Source organism: Camelus bactrianus, chromosome 12, assembly GCF_048773025.1.
Source record: "Camelus bactrianus isolate YW-2024 breed Bactrian camel chromosome 12, ASM4877302v1, whole genome shotgun sequence".
In the NCBI taxonomy this organism is placed as follows: domain Eukaryota; kingdom Metazoa; phylum Chordata; class Mammalia; order Artiodactyla; family Camelidae; genus Camelus; species Camelus bactrianus.
Genome location: NC_133550.1, coordinates 42,438,398 through 42,463,815, shown reverse-complemented (window position 1 = coordinate 42,463,815; position 25,418 = coordinate 42,438,398). Strand labels below are relative to the sequence as shown.

The window sequence follows — 25,418 nt, the reverse complement described above, 5'->3', positions numbered from 1 at the left end:
CTTTCCCGGGGTAAAAACTAGTTCCCCTTACCTTTTGCATTTTTCAAAAATGTACTTCAATGCCTGTGAGTTTCAGCCAAAAGTCATAGTCTGCCCAGTTTGTTAATTGCCAGGTTAACGGAGAGTTCCAAAAGTCTGTTCCTGAAATAGGAACTTGCACTTAATTAACTAATCTGTATTTTGTCTATTTTCTGCAAGAGCAATAGGATGAGATTTTGCAGATGTTTCCTATTCTATCAGGTGCTGGTAATATACAAAGTAGCATTTTTGAGGTCTATCAGAATGTCGTGGAAAATAGCTAAGAATTGGGACCAAAGTAGATATTACTGCCTGACCAGCTGCTTCCCTTTTTCAGTTGCTGCCTCCCAATCACCCAAGTAATAATAAAAAAAAAATAACCAAAACTATGTGTATTGTTGGGGAGGAATAAATTTTCCTCTATCCTACTAGGTTCTTCTGGCTGATCTAAGAATTAAATTAACATGAGACAGATTAACAGGAGAAAATCAAAGTTTAACATCATGTATACATGAGAGAGACCCAGGAAAATGAATAACTGACCAAGACTGCTGAAACCCTTACCTTAAGTACCATCTTCAGCTAAAGACGTAAGAGGGTGTTTTGAGTTGTGGTTTGGGGCTTCACGAGGAAGGAAAACAACTCACATGAAGATGGAAAAGCAAATGTTCAGCAAACAATGTTTGCTGGGCCATGCCGAGACAATGGGGCAGGGAGTGGGATTTTACCAGACAGGCTTTGCTTGGTGCCTCCCTGTCTACCACACCTAGTGCAAGCTCTAGTTGTCTATGGTGATGCTCCCTTCCTGGAACAGTTCCATATTCTTTAGGCAGCTAGGGGGAAACTCAAAGGATTTTCCTGAGTCTTTGGGGCCTTAAAAATAATCAACCTAAATTAGTCCTCATGCCAAAGAGATACCTTAGGGTAGCAAGTTTTGCTCCCCTACAGTATAAAATTAGGAAACTGTGATAAATCTTATGGTATAAGGGCTTTGAGAAATCCTAATGATTCTGAAGACCCCCTTATTTCTAGCTTGGGTAAAACAGCAGGAACCAGGAGACGAGTAAACAACCATCATTTCAACCCAGGCAACTCTACTACCCTCTTTTACACCTCAGGCTGCTTCAAATGCTTGCTTAATTTTGAAGTGAGAGAGAGAGAGAGAAAGTGAAAGAGTGAGAATGAGAGAGAGAGAGAGAAAGAGAAAGAGAAAGAAAGGGGCTATATGGAAAAAACCAATTATCTAAAATATGCTCTTAAAGGATTTTGTTAACTAATATTATTGAAGTTTAAAGTAGTTGGCATTCTTGGATATAAAATCCAGTTTGTGTAATTTTTTACACCTTTGATCTTTGTGCTTGTCCAAGAGCCACATCTTACCATCTGAAAAAAATTTTTAAAGAGTCCATTTACAGTGAATCCTTGGATGATAAATGAAGTCTAATCTCAAGGGCTACTGCAAACCCCAGTCAGTGAAAGAATCAGTCATTGTGTACCTTAGAGCGAAAGTGAGTCCACTAGTGCTTTTAAACTAACATTATTTTGAAACACATTAATGAAATTTTCTATTTTTTTCTATTATTCTGTTTTTCTGTAATTCTATTTAAAGAAATTATACAGAAAAAATCTGAATTGGAAAAAATCATAAAACTGAATCATCAAACAAATATTACTATATGAAGATACTGATAATAAAGTCCCTAAAAGCAAAAATATATTCTAAATACAATAAGAGGAACAGAAACTTGTTTACTAGTCACCTATTTTTAAAATTTTTAATATCTACTTATCAAGAAATAATTTCTATCCATACTTGAAAGAATTTTCCTGTCTTGAACTTTAGAAAATTTATCTTTCCAAAATCAGGAATAGGGAAGAAAGAAACCCTCAGTAGACTTTTTTCTGCCTATTAATTTATCAAAACATGCCAACGGAAGCACCCAGACCCTTTCTTTTCTGCTGGCCATCCGGTTCCAGTCTAGCAGATGTCTTTACTACTTATAAAGGTGGTAATTCCAGGAAGGAAGAAAACTTCCCTCTACCTTTCTAAATTCCTTTAGCTAGTCCAGGAATTAAGTTAACATGAGACAGATTAACAGGAGAAAATCAAATTTAATTTTGTATGTACAAGAACTTCACATACATGAAAGAGTCAGAGACCCCACAAATATGAGAGGTTCAAAGACAGAAAGGAAGGTAGAATGAGGTCTATATACCCATCCTGAGCTAAGGAATGAGATAGGGGGCCTGGGGCCTCGAAGGACACAAGGGTCATTCTCAGGACAATAAGAAATGAAGATGTTTGGTAATTTGACATTTGTCCTGCCATATAGATGGGGCCACTTAGATAAATTTATTTTTCTGGGAAAATTCCCAATTTAAATTCTTCTGGGTAGTTAAGGGTGTGTGTGTGTTGAGGGGCAGTATTTTCTCCTGATCTCACAGGGGCTCCATTGCTTTTAGCTCAAAATGATCCACATGCTCAAGCGGCACATCTTCTGGGGGCCTGCTCTGAATCCCTACGTGCTTACAGGAAATCTGGAAGGCACAGAAATAAAGAGTAAAGTTAAAACCCACAAATTACAGCACTTGCCAATATTTTGGTTTATTTCCTTTTTCTGAGTCATTTTATTATACATACGTGTTGAGACACATGTATGGATATAAATTTAACTTGATTTTGGAGTTAATCACTCCTTAATGAAGACACATGGAACAAACCTATTAATCTGAAAATGCTTGTCAGCAATATTACTATTTTGAACAGTTTCATATCTCAAAACATTAAGGATTCATTCCCAAGAGTACTTCTCAAAGCAGAAATACTTTAAGAAAGGAGATCATGATTACACATAAATTCATCAATGCCCACATGCTATAGCCTTTATGAACAAGAAAGAGAGGGCTTAGGCATAAGAGATTTGCAAAGTGATGGAAAATTGGTACCTACATTTTATTTCCTTCAGATTCTGACTTATGCGTGAACTTAGCTCATGTCTGTCAGAGTTGTTGCTACTGCTTTAATACTGCAGTGGACTTTTTTTACTTCCTGATCATTAGAGTGTTCATCAGAATGCTTGACCCAATTATAAAGGTTGTCATATCTTGTGGAGAGTTAGTGTTACCTGAAAACTGGGTTAGCCTCTTGGTGTGTGTTGAGCCAAAAGACACAACCAGAATAGGAGAAGGAAGGATTTATTACTTGCAGCAAGTAAGGAGAACACTGAGGATCTTTTCCAAAGTAATATCTATCTGAACAATAAAATTGAGGAAATTTTAAGCTAAGGTTGCATACATATTCATGAAGAATTCAGCATAGAATTGGAGCAAAGGTCAGTAGAGTCCAAACTTTAGTTGATTGAAGTCTTGAGGGTCAGAAAAGGTAAACATCTTCATTTTTTAGGCTCCAGTTGATCTGGTGGTTGAACATTCCAGGGGGTGGTTTAAATCCTGTGGAACAGTTCAAGAAAGTGCTTCTGGCTTTTCTCAGGTTAAAAAGCCATATTTGGTTGCCCCCCCCCCCCCCCGGGGATCTCTCTACCCTAAATGCTTACATTAGGGTAGACATTAAAATCTTCATAGAACATTTAGGCATCACTTAGAGTTGAGTCTAGAACCCAAGTATCCCAACACTAAAATGTGTACACTTTTCACTTTTTTGTATTACCTCTTTTATAGGAAGAAGCAGTCTCCCAATAGAAAGCACATCTGCTAATGTGCTAAACCAAATAAAATTAATTTAACATAAAGTCACTTCAAAAGGCACATTCCTTGAGCTTGTGAATTTCACCAAGAGAAGGAAAATTATATAATTTTCTAACTACCTTTACAATAGACTTCAAATATGTTAGAGCCATAGATATTTCAAGACATGTTATATGGCCATGGAACACAAAACAGCATTTCCTTATTTTTATTTAGTTTATATTACTAGCGATACTGAATAGTGAGAATTGTCAGAGGAAGATTTAAATTTGTCTCCTGTGTACCAAACCAAAAAGAAAGATGCTTTTGCAAGACAATTTCTCTCGAAAAATTGCTATGCACAGGTGGTTTTTCTGATTCTTTTCTGATTAGCCTGATAAATCCTGTTTGACAGTTTTCTGTTCTTAAACTAAATTAGAAATGTTGATTCCTGAAGAGGAGCAGAATATGCCTCCTCAAAATATGCTTCTTTACCATAAGAGTTATTTTGAAGTGTTTTTTTTTTTGAACAGGAGATAAGAAAACTGAATAGAAGTTACTTTTTGTAGGAAACTTTTACATTTGTAAGAAAAATCTCCATTTGTAAGTGTGTCTCCCTGTCTGTACCAGGAAGAGAAGGAAGACTAATTCTCTAGGAAACTCAATGAAGAAGGCTTGGATTTTAAAAAAAGAAAGAAAGAAAGAAAGAAAGAAATGAAACAACCAAATAAATAAATAAACAGAAACACTTGACCCTGGATGTCTATTAAATTAATGGCATGACCATGAAGAAGATTACTTTGACTTTAAAACAGTACATTAACTGCACATCCTAAGAGGGATATAATATAAAAACAAAAAAAATCACAACAACAACTTAAACTGCATTGAGAAATCTTTACAAAATATGTTATAGTTTGGCTGACTTAAAATAGATTAGATTTAAATTGGGTATTTCTATAACCATAGCCATTTTAAATATTTCATTTTGAGACAATTTTATATTTACAGAGAGTTGCAAAAATAGTACAGAGTTAAAATGATACAAATGCTATTTACAAATCAAAAACTGACTCAGACAATAGAAAACAAACTATGGTTACCAAAGGAGAAACAGCAGGGAGGGATAAATTAGGAGTTTGGGATTAACAGATACACATTACTATATATAAAATAGATAAACAACAAGGACCTACTGTATAGCACAGGGAACTGTATTCAATTTCTGGTAGTAACATATAATGGAAAAGAATCTGAAAAGCAAAAAATATGTATGTGTGTATATGTATAACTGAATTGCTTTGCTGTACACCTGAAATTAATGTTGCAAATCAACTACACTTCAATAAAATTTTTTTTTAATTTAAAAAAGTTTTTTAAATGCTTGGATTTAAATCTGCATGACCACCATACCCTTTTTTTTTTTTTTTTTTTTTTTTGTGCTCTGCCTGATAACCTCCTGTAACTGGCTCTCCCCATCCCCAACATCATTCTTTTATCTTTAGTTGAAGATGGTATTTAAGGCAGCGACTTGAGCCATTTCTAGTGGTTAGTCAGTTTTCCTGGTTATCTCCCATGTATACAGGAGGTATATGTGTTGTTAAACTTCTGTTTGTTTTTCTTCTATTAATCTGTCTTTTATTATAGGTTGTATTACTGAATTGGTGAGGTCCTAGCCCAGGCTGAGACACCCCTGTCCCAGCCAGGGAGGTTCTTTTTTGGACTGGATTCACCCAGACAATAATGAAACCAGTGCTGAGACTGGAACAGCACAGGCTTTAATCAATGGCCAAAAGAATGGAGAAAGGGGAACCTAGTTGGCAAATCAACTTCTTAATCCAAATCAGGTGGAGGCACCAAACATATAGGAGGGTCAAGGTAAAAGGGAGAGAATTGGAAAGAATGGAGGAATATTAATGAGTTATCTGGGAACATGGGGTGTGGTTAGGACCTGGAACTGATGCAACCCTCCTTTTCAGTCTTTGTATGGGCTTTTCTGGTTGTTGTCATGGTGATAATCAGCTGTCATGGCATAGGTGGGTGTGTCATTTTGCATGAATTACAGTGAGCTTATAATGAGGCTCAAAGTCTATTCAAAGTCAAATCCTCCTACATCTTGGGCCTAGTTGATTCTAACCAGTCGTTGGTTTTTCCTTTTCTTTTTTTCCTTTGCAGCTTCCTCTTGAAACTTAGATTAAGAGTAATTGGTTTCTATTCAAGGGAAGGGCAGGGGTATGATTCTGGGGCAACAGCCCTGGTAACAGTCGGTCTCAGCCAAGAACCTAAAAGGGTAGGAGGAAAATTATTTTTCCTCCCTCACAACCCTAATCCTTGGATTCTCCATGGTTTGATGCAAACACTTATAAGTCTCTTCAGGCCCTCTCACCCTGATTAGATAAGGGTCCCTTGAATTTTCAGAGAGTCAGAAGTCATGAGAAGGTGAGCTCATTATTCCTGTCTCTCTTTCAAGGCACATATTTTCATCAACACTCTCTCTCTTAATTATAATGGGAGTCCCCTTCTTTTTCCAGGATCATTCCATAAATATCATATTTTTCCTACTTTAATCTCTAGTTTTAGCTTTTTTGCCTTCACCTTAGATTGTCAAAATTCTCTTTTGGTTATAGATGCTTCATTCCTAGTATGTTATTTAAAGTTTCTCTTGCTCCTTACTCACCTACTAAGAAAGAGGGATTCTGGTGTGGACAAAACCAAACTGGAGTGTTTAGATATCTTAGCACTTGGTCTCTGGTGCTAGAATATCTTCTTACAAATGTAAGATTTAAAATTTTTGTTATTCCATGAAATTGATGTCTTTGGAGAGTGGTATGAAGGCATTGTTGCCCTTCCTCCTCCCATCTATTTCTCTCCTCTTCCTCTACCCTCTCCTTCCCCTCCGTATTTGCTGTTTCTCCTCTCCATTTACTTCTCCATCTTTTACATCTTCTCTCTGTTACTTGAAATCAGTCTTTTCTAGATCACCTTATCATCAATGTTTAACCCTACTTTCAACTGCTATAGTAAAACAGATCTTGTGTCTTTTTCTAATTGAAATTATACACTTGCCTTTAAAAACTTATCAAGTAGGATCAGGTGGACCTCTGGGGAAGTAGCTATGGATCTGATTTCTTGAGACTACAGGAGAAGAAAGCTATTATTCAACTCTCTTATTGTCACACCTATTTTCCATATGTGTTTAGAGCCAAGTCTTATTACTGAACTCAGGTTCTGCTACTTGCCACTCAAAAGCAATACTTGGGAGAGGTGATGTTGATAGAAAATAAAGATGCCTTTACTTAGAATGTTAGCAATCTGGGGAAATGGTGGACTCAGTGTCCCCAAAAACTATCTCAGAAGATTCTGCTCAGCTGCGAACTTTTTAAAGGAAAAAAGAAGTGATCTCAGTTGATCATTGAGATAAGGGGATCAGAGTCATCACCATCCCTCACTGCAGGCAGGCTTGATGTACAGGACTGTCAATTCCTTGTGAATTTTCCTTAGATGCTATCTTGTTCACAATTTGTGAGATTACTGAAGGAGAACTAGGAAAGAGATCTGATCATTTGTGAATAATTTCTTACTCTCCATTTCTACTTCTTTGGTCTATGGAGAACACCAACAAGTTAGGCAGAGTATTATGTGATCAAAAGATTTGTAAAGCACAGGGGCACCAGATTTAAAAGTTAGTTACAATGTAGCTTTGTTAAAGTGACAAGGCAAAAGGGATTTCCTGCTGAGGGTGTTTCCTGCAGAGATCTGCTTACAGTCTGAGCTAGTAAGTTTGATTCTGTAACCTCCATCATTAACCACATGGCATACTCTTGGAGCACCTAATTAAGGATGTTGAGATTCTGGCCATCCTTATCTGTTTTCTTTTTCTTTCTTTCTTTCTTTCTTTTTTTTTTTTTAATTGAGCATCTTGCATGCTTTTCCATTTAAAATAAAAAAATATATCCAAGGAACTAGGTATTTGAGCCAGCAAAGTTATGCAGAAACCTCAATTAAAAAGCATTTGCACTTATTTTGGATACAAGTACCCTAAACTCAGAGCATGTCTTTAACATTGAGAAAAGATCCTGATCTCTAGAGACATTCTGATATTAACATGAATAAAATTTACTATGAAGTTAGTGGCCTGAATGACAGCTCCATGCTCTAGCAGGTTCCACTAATCCTGGAAAAAGTCATTGTCTCATTTAGGGAGAGAACAGCATTTGCATTGGCATAAAATATTGATCAGAAATTGATTTGGAGCCAAATTCTTAGCCAATAGATACACATATATTTGCTTTAAAAATACTCTATGCTTGTGTGGAAAGAAATCTGCAATAATGAATACATATTGAGTACTTACTGTGTGCTGGATGCAGCAAACATATGAGAAAAAAACATTTCCTTAATTTTACATTTAAATGAATTGACATACAACTGGTTAAGTGAGATTTGAACACAAGATGCCTAACTCCAAAATGGATACCCTAACTATTATAATATAGTGTATCCCTCAACAATAGAAAAACTAGATCCAGAATCCAGTTCTGATATCCTCTTTTATTAGCATTATACCTCCCTCCATAGAATGAAATCAATTCATAATTGATTAATCAGTTACAAAAATTTCTTTCCCTCTACACCAATTCCTTTTCAAGCCACCATCTTTTTTTATTCTATATTTTGAAATAAACCTTTTGAGAGAAGAACATATATTTCTGTATTCTTCATCAACATCTATTTACTACTAAAGCCTTTAAAACTTGAATTTCATCTTAACCACAATGCCAGACTATTATATTAAGGTTAATAGTATCCTTGATTTTTCTTTTCCATTTCTTCATTTGCCAGTATGACTGGAACATTTGGCTCTTTTGTCTGCACCCAGTTTCCCTCTCCTTTTGCTTTAAAACTGTCTTTTCATTAATTCCAACACTACTTCTCTTTACTCTGTGACTTTCTTCCTCAGAACTCTTTGTTGGTATCTCATCTTCAGGCTAGCTGTTAATGTTGCCATCTTTTAAATTAAAATGGTCTTTTAAAAAATCATTCCAACCTTTTCTATGATTTGAACCAAGTTGGTGATTACACATATTTATTTCCAGTCTAGATCTTTTTCTTGAGGACCTGAATCATATTTATAACCATCATGTTGGCATCTATACTTAGATATCCCATAAGTGCTTTAAAAATGAATGTATCCAAATTGCACTCATTATTTTCCCTGCCATACCCACTCCATGTATATGACATATTTTAGTAAATGGTGCTGCTAACTACACTGACTCCAAAATCAGAATCTTTAACTCCTCCTCCTCCCTCCTCTCCACACTGGTCTCATTGCATACTGTCAATACTACTTTAGGAGTATTTCGTTATTATCATTGTTTTTTTATCACCACTACCATGGATGGTCTTACATCTAAGTCAGTGTATTACTCTTAATTGTTCTCCCTCTCTTCTGTCAACTGCATCCTCATCCTCATTTTTATCTGTTGACCTTGATGTTGTCAGAATAGTAATTTTCAAAAACTGTCATTTTTTTTCCTGCAAATATCCTCATTACCTGTAAGGTAAAATCCAAGATCTTTATCAATATTAATGCTCAGATCACTTTTTCTGGTTAAGATTTCTCAAAACTTGGTGGAAATACTAGCATTTGGGTCCAGAAATGCTAATATCTCAGAAAAGAAAGGACTCAGGCCTAGGAGTCAAACTGACTTAAGACAAATTAATATGAGAAAAAAATACACATTTCACTTAATTATTTTTATATATAATTTCACTTAATTTTTTTATATGCACATAGGAGTTTTCAGAGGGGAAATAAAGACCCAAAGAAGCCATTAGGGCCAAATATTTGTATACCTTTTTACACAAAGAACAATAAATTACAGGGATGTAACAAGACAAAAGAGTGACCTTGAGTGACCTTGCGTGAGGGTCAGTAATTTGTGGGACAGTAACTTGGAAATATATTGTAGGGGCGGGTAGGGGAGAGTAATGGGAGGTCAGGGAGCCCTTTCTGCATTTGCTGTTTCTCATGCACTTTTCAGCTCAAAATAATCAACCTACCAAAGAAGTATATTTTGAATAGGATGGTCTAAATCCATCCACTTTAATTATTCAGGCAAAGTACATATGCATTGCCTCTACTATCAGTTCCTCTCAGATTGCATGGGATTTTTGTAAGACTTTGCAATTAAGCATGAAAATGCCTCTTAAAGAATAGCATATACAATTATCATTCCAGTATCCCTAGAGTGCTAGTTCCTGTGGCCTCTAGAGTGAGGCTGGCTGCCAGTCATCTACTAGGAGCATAAAATTACATGATTGAATTAATTACTCTGAACCATTCAGAGGTTTGTTATTTATGACTGTTACTTGTCTACCCAGTTTAGAGCCTGTGTAGCAATCTTGCCTGAGGTGCAAATTCTTCATGAAAACCTCAGTGCAAACAATAGTCTATCAAGCCTTCTACCCCGAGACACCAACTTAAATCTTGACCTTCACCCTATTATCTTACCCCAAATCAAACTTCTGATTACAATAACCCACCAAAATTTACCTCCAGTTGCCTTTGCTATGAAGCATTTCTCTCGAACAGATTTATTAGATTCTTCTATTTCCTCAGCTTTCTGTTATTATGTCTATTATGGCAACTATGACTTTCTACTTTAATTAGCTGCTTACCTGTCTGTCTCCCAACCTAGATAGACTTTGAGTGCCTGAGAGATAAACTCTGTATCTTTTAATCTCTTCATTTTAGATTTCTTCATATCAGATAATCCCTGGGACACAGAAGATGCTTACTATTTGTTTCATAGGGGGAAAAGAAAGAGGATTAGATTGTTGAATACATGAATGAATAAAAGTGACCTTGTACAATATATTTACTATTATTCCACTTTGGAGCTAATCACATCTTCTGCTTTTAGATGGTTTTACAGTGTTTAAAGCTCTTTCAAAAGCACTTGGTATTCATAACCTCACTATGAAGCAGACAGAGCTGATATCATTTGTCTTATTTTAGAGATGAGGGCATAGGCTTTCAGAGCGAAAGAGGCTAGCCTGAGATGATATAAAACTAGACCAGAACCTAGATCTCCTGACTTCATGAATAACAAAATATAAAGTGACCTTATAGTTTATACTATTTATCATGTATGGATGGACAAGGAGATATTGAGAAGTCTACTATGAAATAAGGTGAACTATCCATCTTAAATTCACAGTAGAGAAGAAAGAAATGCAAAATAATATGGAATATATCCCTGAAGATAGGACTCAATTTGTAAATATGACAGCGAGCTTTCAAAAGAATAAATTTTAAACTTTTTGAACACTATTATCTGTGGGCAACATACCTTCAGAAAACCGTTTTAAGCTTCCATATTTGCTTCATCCTACACAATGATCTATTATTTTAGACGAATCCTTTTCAAAATGGAATAGAAGTAGTACATTAAATCTATAAAACATAATTAATAGTTATGTTTGTATCTCCAATTACATTAAACCTAATTTGGTTTGTGTCTGATAATCCTCCTTGAAACCACAAAATTTAAGAAGTGCCAGTTCCAGATCAATGTTGGAAGACCTAAGTTAGGATAAATCTATGCTAAACTGGAACTGAGAGTGCACAGAATGGACTTTAGGGAAGAGTGGATAGGCTTTAGGATACAAACAATTGACAGCTGTTGCTCTTGACTTATTTTTTTTAGCCTCATAATTTTAGTAGATCCAAATTTCTTAGATAAGCAAATTGCATTGAACATTGACTTCCAAGGACAGTGTAAAGGATCTTTAGAATATCAGTGATCTAGATCATCAGTGCTTCCAGCTGCATCATCGTACAGTGAGAAATAATGACAAATAAACTGCAGTAACACAAAGGCCAGGTGGGGGGTTATAAACTAAGACGTTTCTGGTGTTCTACAGCTTTCCCATTCATTTATTGTCTAATCCTACTTAATCTATTGTTTAACTGCTCATTCTGGGGCAGTCTTTTAATCAAAACATCAATGTGTGTCTCCCAGGAATGCCTGGCTCTCATCTCATCGGTTGCCCAGAGGAACCTGCTATCCTGCCTGAAGAAGGTAAGCTTTCCTATAAACAGTCCTGCTTTTGCTGTCTACCTTTTTGAAACTTCCCTGTCCCATATCCCATTTCAAAGAGCATGCTTTCTTTTGCTGCACTTATCTAAGCAATAAACGTATCTCTGTCACTGTCTTAATGGCTAACTACTTACTCCTGGAAAGGATCAAAATATGAACATGATTAAAAATGAGTTTGAATTGCTATTTCTGCTAGAGATACAACTATTTTTTTTCTTCTAGTTTTGAGGTGTAATTAACATGCAGCACTATGTAAGTTTAAGACATACAGCATAATTATTTGATTTACAATGCATCGTGAAGTGATTATCACAGTAAGTTTAGTGAATATTCATCACCTCATATAGGTATAAAATTAAATAAATAGAAAAACATGTTTTTCTTGTGGTGAGAACTCAGGATTTATTCTCTTAATGCCTTAAGTCTCCAGCACATGCCATTGTCAGTTGTTTTGTTTTTGTTTCAACTTTATCAATTCTTGTGGCTGTGAAGTGGGATCTTATTAAGATTTCTAATTGCATTTTCCTGATGACTAGTAATGTTAAGTATATCTCATAAGCTTATTGACTTTTGCAAAGTGCCAGTTTAAATAATTTGCCCTTTTAAAAATGAGTTGTTTGTTTTATTGTTGATTTGTATAAGCTTTTTGTTTTTGTTTTTTGTAAATATTTTCTGGATATAAGCCATCTGTCAAATATGTATTTCTACATCATTTATTCTCTTGTACTATCTGGCATGCATTTTCATTTTCTTAACTGTATCTTTTGAAGATCATACATTTTTAGTCTTAATGAAGACCATCTTATCAAATGTTTTCTCCCATAGTTTGTGTTTTTGAATGTCCTGTTTAAGAAATGTATGCCTTACTCAATAGTACAAATATTTTTGCTATGTTTTCTTCTAAAAATTTAATAGTTTAGGTCTTATATTAGGTCTATAATTTATTTTAAGTTAGTTTCTACGTATGTTGGGCTAAATAAGTGTCTAAATTCATTTATTTTTATGTGAAGATAGCCAACTGTTCTAGCCCCATTTGTTGAAATGACAGTCATTTTCCTAATGACTTACCTTGGCACATTGGTCAAGAATTAATTGACAACTTAAGTATGGTTTGTAAATTTTAAGTACCTTTTCCGACTTGACCTTAGCAATCTATTCTATCACACTAATCCAAGCAAACTACACTATTATCATGTGAAAGGTTTCAGAACGTAACACCCCAAATATATTATTTTGGCATTTTGATTATTTTGAACTGAAGGTACTTGAGAAACAGCAGATGCAGGAACAGCTCACTGACCTCCCATTTTCTACCAAAATGCAGGTCATAAAATTTCCCTTGAGAAAGATGTCCTCCCTGAAGGACAAGAAGGGGAGAACATTCTCACCACCAGAGACTGGGAATCCACGCCAGAATGGACTTGTACAAACAAACTTACTAAAATACCCTTATTATCCATGAGTCACACCACCTCTCATATATTTCCTAGTCACTGCCCTACAAACTAACTGCCCCTAGCCCAAGCCCTTCTGTCTTGTAACATCCCTGCAATTTATCATTCTTAGTTGAAAAGGGTATATAAGCTTTTGGGCAGAACAGCTTCTTTGGGTCTTCATTTTTCTTTCTTTTCTTTTTGAAGACTCCAAATAAAATCTTATGTTTTTCTCCTATTAATCTGTCTTATGTCAGTTTAATTCTTAGGTACAGACCTAAGAAGGTGGTGGGAAGAAAAGCTTTCTCCCCTACACGTTTTCTTACTTTCAGTCCTTCAGTGATTCCCTATGGAGTAAATCTAAGACATATTCACATTCCATGATGCTTTTTACAATTTTGGCAGATAGAGGAGGGACTAGCAAACAGAAAAGTGTATGATGTGCAAGGGTATAGAAAGTTTAAAAGAGTGTGATAATTTTAGAGATCTCATGTGCTTTTGTATTACTGTAATATAGGACATGCAGTCTGGTGTATATTCATCCAATTAGTAAATTTCTCTACCTTTATCATTTGTAATTCATGTTCTCCTTTCCCAGTTTCCTCTGTTTAATCATCTTTGTAGAGTTTTGTCTTAGTGCTCTAGTCTAGTTCAGTCCAACTCAAAATAGCATTCTCATGACAGGCATTATCAGTATTACTTGGTAGCCTGTTAGAAATCCAAATCTCTGGCCCCACTCCAAACCCACTTAATGAGAATCTTTGAGGGTGACCCCAAGAATCAGTGTTTCAACAATCCTTCCTATTTATTCTTAAGCATCGTCATTGTTTTTGTAAAAAAATTAATAGAAATTTCAATTAAAATAGAGTTGGGAGACAAGCTATGGGAGAATTCAAACCCTAGGATGATAGCAGAGCTCAACGGGAAGAAGAAAGGCTTGCTCTTCTTGCCTGCAAGAGCTCAACCAGTGAGAGACTGTCACAGCTTAGCCAATGAAAAGCCACTGTACTTCAAACTCTCAATTCTTCCAGTGGACTCTTTGAATACTATAGGTCTCCCAGGATTGAGTCCACATTACCTTGTTACATAGGTACTTGCACTAGGCTCACCATGGTTGCATACCCCTAATTGCAATTCTTTATAGATCCCGAATAAACCTGGCTTTTTGGGGGGGGGGTTGTTTGTTTGCTTTTTGCTGGAGAAATAACTGGCAGTGTTTTGCTTTAGCCTTTGTTCTATAATTTCTAAGATGTCTTGTACATGGTCAGCCATTTTTACACCTCTTAAAATAATTAAAACTATTAGGAAATGAATATTCAGAGATTCTTACCCATTGTTATAAATTACCTGTTACTCTCCAAAATTAACATTGGTAAGTTAACATGTGGTTTTCACTCAAGTACTGGATATTTGATGGTTAATTTATTAGAGTTGGAAAACCATACTGAGTCAATACTTGAGATAATATGTAGAGAAGAAATAAAATGGTAAGAGATGTGTTTTTGAAAAGAATATTCTAATGTACCTTTCTTTAATTTTGAAACTTTGACAGTAATAATACAGATTTTCTCCTCTAAAATGTTAATGCTGTGAATTACATTAATACTTTCTAATGTTAAATGATTCCTAGATAAGCTTTTCTCAAGTAATGTATTGCTACTTTTTTCTATCATTCAGCTGAATTTTATCAATTTAATGTATGTAAAGTTTGTAATTAGTATATTTGCATGATTCAAAAACAAAACTATTTAAAAATATATATACTGAGAAACCTTACTCCCGTCTTTGTCCCACCACCTCATTCACCATTTCTATTAGTTCCTCATTTTTTTATGTAAATAAAAACTTCATTATACTTACCACTTTCCTATCTTACAAATAGTGGCATAAAACATACATAGTTATGCACCTTATTATTTTTTTCTTTCTCTTTATAAAAGTATTCTCAAAATCTCTCCCTATCTAAACTTAGAAATTTTCTGATTTTTCAAAACTGCATATTTCTTTGCAGAATAAAAGATAGTTTCATTAACGAGATACTTATTGCTGGTACTTAAATTGTTTCCAATCATTTGTTATTCTGAAGAATGCCACACTTAACAACTTTGTGTATATATATTCGAATACCCCAGTTGTTACTTAGATTCCCTAAGATGGGATTTCTGGATCAAAAAGTAAATGCATCTGTCATTTTGGTAGATATTGCCAGACACTTTACTTCCTTCTGAGGAGCTATCCCACTCTGTGTACTGGCCTCACAGATATAGTAATTTTCAAATTTGTGGATAATTTGTCCACTGGATATGTGAGAAATGATACTTTAGAATAAGTGCATTCCTCTTAATACAAATAAATTTTAATCATCATATTTGCCTAATTTTGAAATGGGTTATTTCTAGGAATTTTTAAAATCAGAGTGAGACTAGCCCTAGTCTTTGGCTTGAACAACTCAGTAGAGAAAGTTTGGGGAAGATGAAGTTTTGGGGAGAAGGGAGGTAGACATTAATAAGTTGATTTTTGACATGTTAAATTTGAGATATCTGTGAGACATTCAAAGTAGATGTAAATTAGGCAATTGGGTGTTCCAATTTGGAATTCAGTGGAGAGAAGTGGGTTGCTGATATAAATTTGGTAGTTATTAGCATATAGAAGGTAATTTGGGTTCGGGGAATGGATGAGATAATCTAGGGGAAAAATGGTAAAAGAGAAGGGAAAAGAGGCAAAGGCTTCCCTAAAATATTCAGATATTCAAATAGCCTTAGCAAAACTTCATTGATTCCCTCTGGTGTTGGATTAACCAGACTGGGCCTAGGCCAGCTGGATCGCCTGGGCTCTTGCCTCTGAGAGGAGGAAACAGCATGAGGGACTCCTCCAATGGGAGTTAGACCAGAGTGGGATCTGATGGCCCACTCCACAATCTGTACAACTGGGGAGCATAGTGAAATCACATGAAAGTTGATGATCTACCATAAAGGCTGAATGCAGTTAAGAAGATGCTTGACCACCCAGATATCTATCACAGCAGCTAGTTGTAGTTTATAACATGGCCCATTTTGGGCAAGGTACCAGAGGAATTCCTAGAATGGTTCATGTTCCAGTGTCTAAGGAACCAGACTCACGAACTAAAATAAACTGTGCTCATTCACTACAATACATCTTAGCAACCAACTTTCTCTTTCACTCTCTCCATATATGTTTTACTTTCTATATGCTCAAGCATGCTCTTAACCAATCAATAATACCACAGATAACAGCATAGACTGAAAAAAAAACATAAAAAATAAATACTTGAAGGCTCTTGAAAGTGAACAAAACCAGGCAAATTCTAGAGGAAAGCTGAAACTTGAAAATACAAAGAACACAGGGTGTGAATTTTTCTTTTCTTTTCTATTTCTTCTAATTTTAGCCTGAGGGAAGGAAGTCATGGAGTCTCAGATGTGGCTAAAACTGATAAGTCATAGTCTTTCTGGCTTGAAGAACAAAAAGATTTCAGAATAATCACATCTGTTGAAAAGTGAGGAAAAAAAGAAATCCGGAGAGGAGGTGCCCCAGATTCTGTGTTATAAATTATTTCCAACACTTTGGCTGAACCCTGGATCACAAAAGCATGAGGCAGGTTGGAAAAAAAGGTCTACTAAGGGTTTGAGGAGGGAAGAATTGAACCTTGGTTTAAGCTGCTACCCAAGGGTTAGAGTTTGCAGTTTGAATTCAATCAAATTAACTGCCTGCTTGAGAAAAATACATCAACATTCTTCAGAGTAATATAACAGGATCCAGAGTCTCCACAATATGACTCAAAATGTCCAGTGTTCAATGCAAAATTACTTGATATATATATAAACAACCAAGAAACTGTAACCCATCCTCAAGATAATCAGTGGAGACAACAACAAGTTAATACAGATGTTAAAATGATCAGCCAGGGATTTTAAAGATGCACCTTTAAAAATAAGATTCATCTTTATAACTATGCTCAATTAGATTAAAAATATAATCAATAAAAAGAAAATCTTGGCTGAGAAATAGAAAGTATAATAAAAGTATCAAATGGAAATTCTAAAATGAGAAATTATAATATCAAATCAAATTTGTAATAAAAAATAAGCATTTTGATCTCCTTCACAGGAAATAAACAAATAAGCAATTGACAACAACCACAAAACCAAGTAATAATTTAAAGTTACATAGCTACTTCAAGATTTGAATTTCTTTCTGACACGAAAGTCTTTGCTACTGATTTATTTAATAGAGCAGTATAATGAAGTTAATTTACAAATATACAGTAAATAAACTTGTATCTAAATATATAGGCCAAAGTTTTAACAGCAATTTTCTTTGTTGAAATTGAATGTGATTTCTAGTTTCCACTTTTTAGTTATCTGTATTTTTTTTCTTTTTCTAGTTGAAAGAAACCAGAATATATCACCCCAAAATATGCCTCCTTGATGTAAAAATAATTTTGAGCTGATGGCAATTAAGAAACAGCCAACCAAGCAAAGCTGCCCCTTTTACTGCTGAAAGGCAGGGTACAAATTCTCCTTTTACTAGAGACAGACTTATCAACCCAGAAATGGCACCCGAGGAATCTTCAGACAAAACTTACTCCATTAGTTTCCTCCCATTTACCTTCTCACAGTTTGCTGCCCCTTGGAGTTTTAAAACTGCTTTCCTCTGTCCTGTCATTTCTCTACAAATATATAGGTCTTTGTTCAAGATGCTATATATGCTGGAATTCTAAGGGACCATTTTAAATTACTTCTGGTTTAGGTTTCTCCTGCATTATGTGTTCTGCATGCATGAAACTATTATTTATTTTTCTCTTGTTAATCTTTTTGCATGAATCCCAGCTGAAAACCTAAGATGAGTAAAGGTAGAGTTTTTCCTCCTCTGTTGTAATGAGCATATACTATACATATAAAGATATGTTATTTTTCTTTCCTTAAGCCAAGTGAAGAAGAGAATTGAAAGTGTTACTTACTCTCTGTAAATTTGCTTATTTTCCAAATGAAAAAAAAATTATAGTTTCAATACTGATAAATTGGATTTAGCTAATCTATTGGCCTAATTTGTGTCTCATCATTGTAAGTCTTGCTATTGGAATCTTTTCAAATATTTTTTGTCTAGATAAATTTTTCCTTCTTAATTTGACTCAATAGAAAGAGCTTGCTATTTTTATTTTGTTTTCCATTATTGGCTGTGACATTTGAATCCATTTGCCATTTAGATGTGAAAAAAAATTCACACAGAATTACCTTAGTTAAAGTGCAGTTTAATTAATTCAATTTTGTCAGCAACCTCTTGACCAAATCGCCTTACCCAACTGGGAGGTGCTATTACAGGAATATAAACAGTTTTCCAAAGCAAGAAGATCATAAAGTGATTTGCTGGACATGAAGCAAGAAGTATGCTGGGGTTGTGAGGGTGGGAAGAGCCTTTCTTAGTGGTTACATAAAACAACAAGAATCCAAATATGTTTCCTTATGCCTGGATGCAGTCCTTCTTTCTTAAAATCTAACTTTTCTAAGGCTTAGGCACCTCATTACAGTGCTTATATATGATTCTCCAATTGCCTCTCTTTTGATACATCTCATTACTTCACTTTCTTTTTATATATCTAACCATATCCCTGTGAATTATGTACATTTCATCATGTTCTAGTCAAGCTTGACCTTAACACCTCTGCACCTCATTTGATTTGCAATATGTAGCTCCTGTTAATAATTCCTTTCCATCTGGGTCATTTATTAAACATTTAAAGGCATAACTACATGTAAAATTTGCCTCATTTTACAGGTTTGCCTTTTCAAATTTAAGAGTGAAAAGCCTGTTTATTTTCAGCTGAGTATTTTGTGTGCAGTTTGGGTGAGCTAGCACAATGTGGTGTTTCACTAGTTAGTATACCAGGAAGTTTAGTTGAGTAATACTCTGATGACATAATTAAATGTATGGATTGCTCACTTACTAAAGTGAGTAGAATAGATCCAGGCTGATGTTAGTCCATAAAATGATTAAGATGTTAAAATGTGTGCCTTCACTGCAAGATGGCTTACCGTTGTTTAAGAATGGGGAATGTATAAACACTTAAATGGATAATTAAAGGACAGTGAAAGCAATGCACCAATGGAGGTGTTTTACATACTGTTTTTTCCCAGGAACACCAGTATACTATGTTTATAACCTAACTTCTCAGAGTACCACACACATGGCTTCTTTAGCTCTAAAATTAGAACACACTTGACTGTAACTTTAAACTTAATTAAAAGGGATACAACATGAGGTTTTAAAAAGGGTGTAAAATTATTTTTTCATATTCTTTATTCCAATAAGATGTTCTCAAAGATTTAAAATATATCAGTTATATCAAGAGGGTAGTCCCTTTTTCCTCATTAAAATTCAGTTATTAACATTGTATAAGCATTCCCTAAGGCATCCTTTGAGAGATTATGGGTGTCTCGTGCTAGAAAATTGACTCCGACATAGAAGTAGTTAATGACTGGATTCACATGTGATCTTCTACATGAAAGTTTCATCTAAATGTGCTTGATGGATCTCTATTAATTCCTGATCTAAGGAGATGTTATTGCCACAGCACCATCTCTAGCTCAGCCCCAGAAAATGTGTATTCGTGTGTGCTGAAAGTTAATAGGAGAAGTTCTTTAACCAAGGCACCAACATGATATTGGTGGTTTCATCTGGAAAGCCCTGCACATTTAAGGATGTTTGGAGATTCCTGGGATTCTATGAGTTTATGTGTATATTTGGGGGGCATAAGAAGGGTTGGTAATCGCATTAAAAGCAGGTGTATTATGAAGAGAAAGAAATTTAAGCTTCAAAACTCCACTTTTGCAAAGGCCCTTTCCAAGCCCTGGAAAGACCCTAGCAATTTGTTCACCTGGAACTCACATGTTTTGGTAAATTTACATGATGTGAAGGAATTTAACCACAATTGGCTAAATGATCATCTCTTTCTTTTGTGACTTTTAGTTAGAGTCTCCTCAAGTGTGGGGAGTTTGGGGTTTGTGGGGGGATGGAAGAAATACTTTGGAGTAGGGCAGAGTATTATGGAGATCTGGTAAGGAGAAGCTGAGTTTGGCAGAGGAGGGTATATTTATGTGGTGTACAGCATATCCATGTATAGTTAAATTATTGCTAACATGCTTTCACCAGCCAGTCAATAGCAGAACTCAGAAGCTGAAACTTTTCTAAATCGTCAATAAATTTTTAAAAATCAAATTTTGACCAACCTTCCTGAGGAATAACTAAATTACTTTTATTCTCTCTATACATAATGACATCATAAAGTGAGTGAGGATGACACTACAACCATGGAGCCACAGGAGGTAACTGTCTGTGAACACTAGAAATAGGAGTTCTAGGGGCATAGATGATAGAAAGTCTGACCTAGGCGATCTGTGTGATTTGTATCCCAAGACCTTTTAATTATCTTTTCAGTGAGGACACAGTTCCGTCTCTACAGTGCTACCTCCACTATTTAGATGGCAATAATATGTCAGGGAAGCCATGGCTTCAAATATTCACTCACCTCTATTCCAGGCATCAGACACAGGACAGATTCCACATAAACACAGTGTGTGTTTAGGTTCTTGGACAGTTTATGGAAGAAGAAAGGCTCAAAAGTAGAATATTGCACCTTCTGAAAATTATGCAAGTAGAAATTTTCAAGCAATTAATTGAAAAAAATCAAATAAATGAAACCATTGATTACTTCGTGATAACTTGTACAAATTATATGCAAATATAGTTGTAATGAGAAAAATAATAACACTATTTTAGAATAATACAAACTCCCTATTGCTAGATAACATTTTGTTAAATAAAATAATGCATTATTAATATTAAAATAACTTAATGCTTAACATGTGTCTAGCTCCTAACACATAGCAATTGCTCATTAAATACTTGTTGAATAAGGATAGGAAGGAAGGAAAGAAGGAAGAAGAAAGAAAGGAAGGAATGAAGAGGAAGAAGGCAGGAGACAGCAGTAGGAAAAAAAAAAAAGAAATATGTTGAAGTTTAGTTAGGAGGCACTCAGGCAGAAAATACAGGAATTAACGCTACAGTCAGGGTCAGACTGCAATCCAAGGTTGCTTTGGAACTATGCATATCTTATCCTATGCTGTACTTTACTGGCTCCATTTATCAGACCTTTAGAGCTTATTTCTGCTTTGCTATTTTCTCCTCATTCTAGCTTTATTTTAGTATTTCTGATCTTAGCATATTAACCTGATCTTGGATCTGGACTTCTTGATATATTTTACTGTGAAAAAGCTGAGCTCATGGGACTTATTTTACCTATAACCCAACTCCTCATTAGCAGTTTCAGAATTAAAAATAAAACTTCTCAATATAGAGTCAGAATTGCAGCCTGTTAGTATGTTATTTAATTAGAAACTGTTTAAATATTTTTATTTAATTTTTAAGAAATTTACTGTAAGTAGAGATGTTCATGGAAACAAGTAGCAAAAGGATTTGTTGGGAGAGGAAAACAAGTTTGTTTTAGGTTGTCCTGAATTTAATATTGACTATGATATTTTACTAACTTACCATATAATTTTATAATTTGGGGGCTCTCAATCTCATACAACATATTTTAATTGTTATAATAGAATATATAATTTTTAAAAAATTTTTTGACATAATAGTTGAGAAAATTCAAGAACAGACAATATTTCATGAACATAGGATAATCTTTTACAAACTGACAGTAATTATCCTAGGTTTTTCTTCGCTGTTGTTTTGTTTTTAAGGAGTCAGACATTTTACATTACAGAATAAAAATAACTCCTAAAATACAAGGTTTTATGTTAAAACTGTGGCATATACACCTCTCTTCAGTTAGATAGCTATAGGGATAGAGGTAAACATGGTACATCTAAATTAATGTGCTCCAGAATTATTATTTCAAAATTTTAATGTGTCTTTAATAATGAAAACATAAGGCATGAAGTAATGAAGTGAAGTTAATGAGTCCCTTTTCCCACATTTATCTTCATAAATGTGTGCTGCTCCCCCAATGAAAACATCTTTAGTCTTCCCTTCTTCTCTCTTAGACCTCCTTTAAGCCACTGTAGCTCTCATGGCCGAGTCCCTTTCTCTAGAGATTTCTTGACCCACTCTTTATATCAGATCATATTTACTGTATGATTTACTCTCTCCTAGCCCTTGACCCCAGCACGGTGATAGCTAGCAAGTAAAAAGCAAAAAACAAACAGATAATGATTGCATGCTTGTGTCTACTACTTAGTACTATTATACTGATTTTTTTTCTTTTAACTACAGTTTTAATCTTTGCCAGCACACCTGCAACTTTATCACCTGCAGTTTTATCATGCAATCAGTTACTTAATAATGATTGCCTGGTACCCTAGCTTTGTGCTTCCCCATTTGGCATTGAACATTTTCACATATTATCTTCAGATTGGTGGCCCCTGACCTCTTATCACATCTTGGGAATAATATTTACTTAATATTTTTGATCTAAATATTAAAGGTTATTTTATTACATTGAACATTCATTGCCTCTTCACTTGTATTCTACACTGTACTCCAGATTGGGTAGGCCTCCAGTGCTCTAAGACACACCAGTCTAATTAAGCCCCAGTGTGTACTCTAGGGAGTAATATTTTGGGATGAAATGGAATCAAATGGGAAGGTTTTTATTTTGTGTTTTTTTAATCAGGTTTATTAAGGTATATTATGCATATGATAAAGTCATTCTTTTAAAGTGTACAATTTAGTGAATGTTGGCAGTTGTATATCATTGTGCAACTACTACCAAAACATGAAATATCCCATCACTCTGAAAAGTTTCCAAAGGTCTCTTTGCAGTTAACCCCCTTTTCCCACTTTAGCCTCTAGCAATCATTAATCTGTTTTTTATCCCTATAATTTTGTCTCTTCTCAAATATCATGTACGTGTAGTATATAAACTTTTGTGTTTGACTTATTTCACTTTGCATAATGCTTTTAACATTCATCCATTCTGTTGAGTTTTCATTCCTTTTCATTGCTAAGTGGTATTCCATTTTATGGATGTCCCACAAGTTTTGTGTCTCTTGCATTTGGCTATTATAAAAATAAGCTTGCTGTGAACGTTAGAAATGCAGCTACTTATGTGAACATATAACCTATCTTTGATAAATACCCCAGCTGGGTTATATTGTAAGTGTATTTGTAGCTTTATAAGAAACTGCCAAACTGTTCTCCAAAGTGGCTGTATCATCTTGCATTTCCTCCCGCAGAGTATGGGTGTTCTAGTTGCTCTGCATCCTTACCAATACTTCGTATTATCAGCTTGTTTGCTTGTTTGCTTGTTTCAGCTTTTCTAGTGTGCTTACAGGAGTACCTATGACTATGTTGAGCATTGTTACTTATTGTTTATTACCCATATATCTTCTCTGTGGAATTTCCTGTTGAGATATGTCTGCCAATTTTTAAGTTGTATTTTTTGTCTTCTTGTTATAACTTAAAAGGCCTTATATATTCTAGATTCATGTTTTTTATTGTGTAGAGAAGACTTTTTTTGCCAATATTTTTTTCTAGTCTGTGACTTGCCTTTTCATTCTCTTAGCAGTGTATTCCAAGAGCAGGTTTAATTTTGATGAAATCACAGTTCTCTCTCTCTCTCTCTCTCTTTTTTTTTTTAACTTTTGTGCTTTTTTGTATCTTATTTATGAAATATTTGCCTACCTAAGGTCACAAACATGTTTTTACTGTGTTTCCTTCTCGAAGTTTTACAGTTTTATCTCCTAGATTTAAGCCTATGATATACTTTGAGTTTCATGTTATGTGTTACAAAGTAAAGGTTAACTTTGTTGCATATGAATTGCAGAGAGGATCAGCTGACTATTCAAACTGTGAATAGCTTTCTATTATAACCTTATAAATTCTGTACTCTATCCCCTTCTGCATTGACCTATTTGACTATTCTTATGCCAACACCACACTGTCTTGATTACTGTAGCCTCATTTAAGTCTTAAACTCAGATGAATCCTCCAACTTCGTTTATCTTTAAAAAAAATCATATTAGCTGTTCTCACTTCTTTGCTTTCCATATACATTTTTGCATTAGCTTGCAAGTATCAAAAAGCTGCCTGGAATTTGATTGGACTTGGTTTACAGAAGACTTCAAACACTGCTTCAATTCAAAGAAATGCCTTTAGTGATAGAAACTCAAGGAACTACCTAATTAGAGAGCATAAGAGACTACCCAATTAGAGAAGTATGGAAAGCATGTGGAAATTATGTGGGCTTTTCATTAACTGTAGCTAATAATAGAGCTAGCTTTTCTGTAGCAGTTAAGGTAGAGTACAAACTTTACTTACTTATAATCAGTTAAAGAAGCATGTGTTAGGAAATGCTAAATTTCAACAAGATAGTGTGGTTTATAGGTTTATCCCAGCAGAATTGTGAAAAAGACTACCTGTTCCATTAGAGTGCTCCTGCCTACTGTGTTTATGTAGCCTCCAGATACCATTACTTATATTGGCAAACCCCTAAAATTGTTTTACAAAATGAAAGTTTCAATGATTTTACAGGCAAAATTGATTAATAAATAGAAATATGTTTAACATTTTTAGGTAGCATAACTGATGATTAAAACATTCTTGAATTTTTATCCTTTTTTTTTCTAGTAGTGACAATTCACGAAACAAAGAGGAAGTACCCAAAGACCTAATTTTAGCAAAAGTGGTCATTCTTAATAATAGGAGAATTATGAAAATGTTATTTTTTGTATGCTTAAGAATCTTTTTGGTAATTGTAATTACTTTCTTTCTCAGAAATATATAGTGCTGATGCCTCCAATGGGATCAAATACTCATTTTCTGCCTTTCTTTCAAATGTCCAAGTAATTCTGCCAAAATAACATATTTTAATAATAAAATAAAATAGCAGGATCAGAGAAGTGTATTGTGCTAGTGGAAGGAGGATGGTGGTGATAGTGTTTGTAATTAGTCATATCAAATATTAAAATTCCAAACTAGATATATAGAGTAATAATTCACTTTAAAATAAATGGTTAGAAGTTAGATACTACCAGTTTTAATGTTCAGAGTTTGCATCAATTTGTTTAGTGATAGATAAAGAGACTCTGAGTGTAAACTAAATTTAAAAATCAGATTTCAGTATTAAAAGTTTGTGCTCCTATGAAAA

General features: G+C 34.6%; 1 long non-coding RNA gene across 1 annotated transcript in view; it reads left to right on the top strand.

The window, feature by feature from the left end:
- LOC123615154 (uncharacterized) overlaps nt 1-25,418 on the top strand; it is a 508,039-nt gene that overhangs the window by 105,997 nt on the left and 376,624 nt on the right. Inside the window, exon 2 of the long non-coding RNA XR_006722712.2 lies at nt 11,733-11,792. This is a non-coding gene — a long non-coding RNA (uncharacterized LOC123615154). The remainder of the gene's footprint in view (nt 1-11,732; nt 11,793-25,418) is intronic.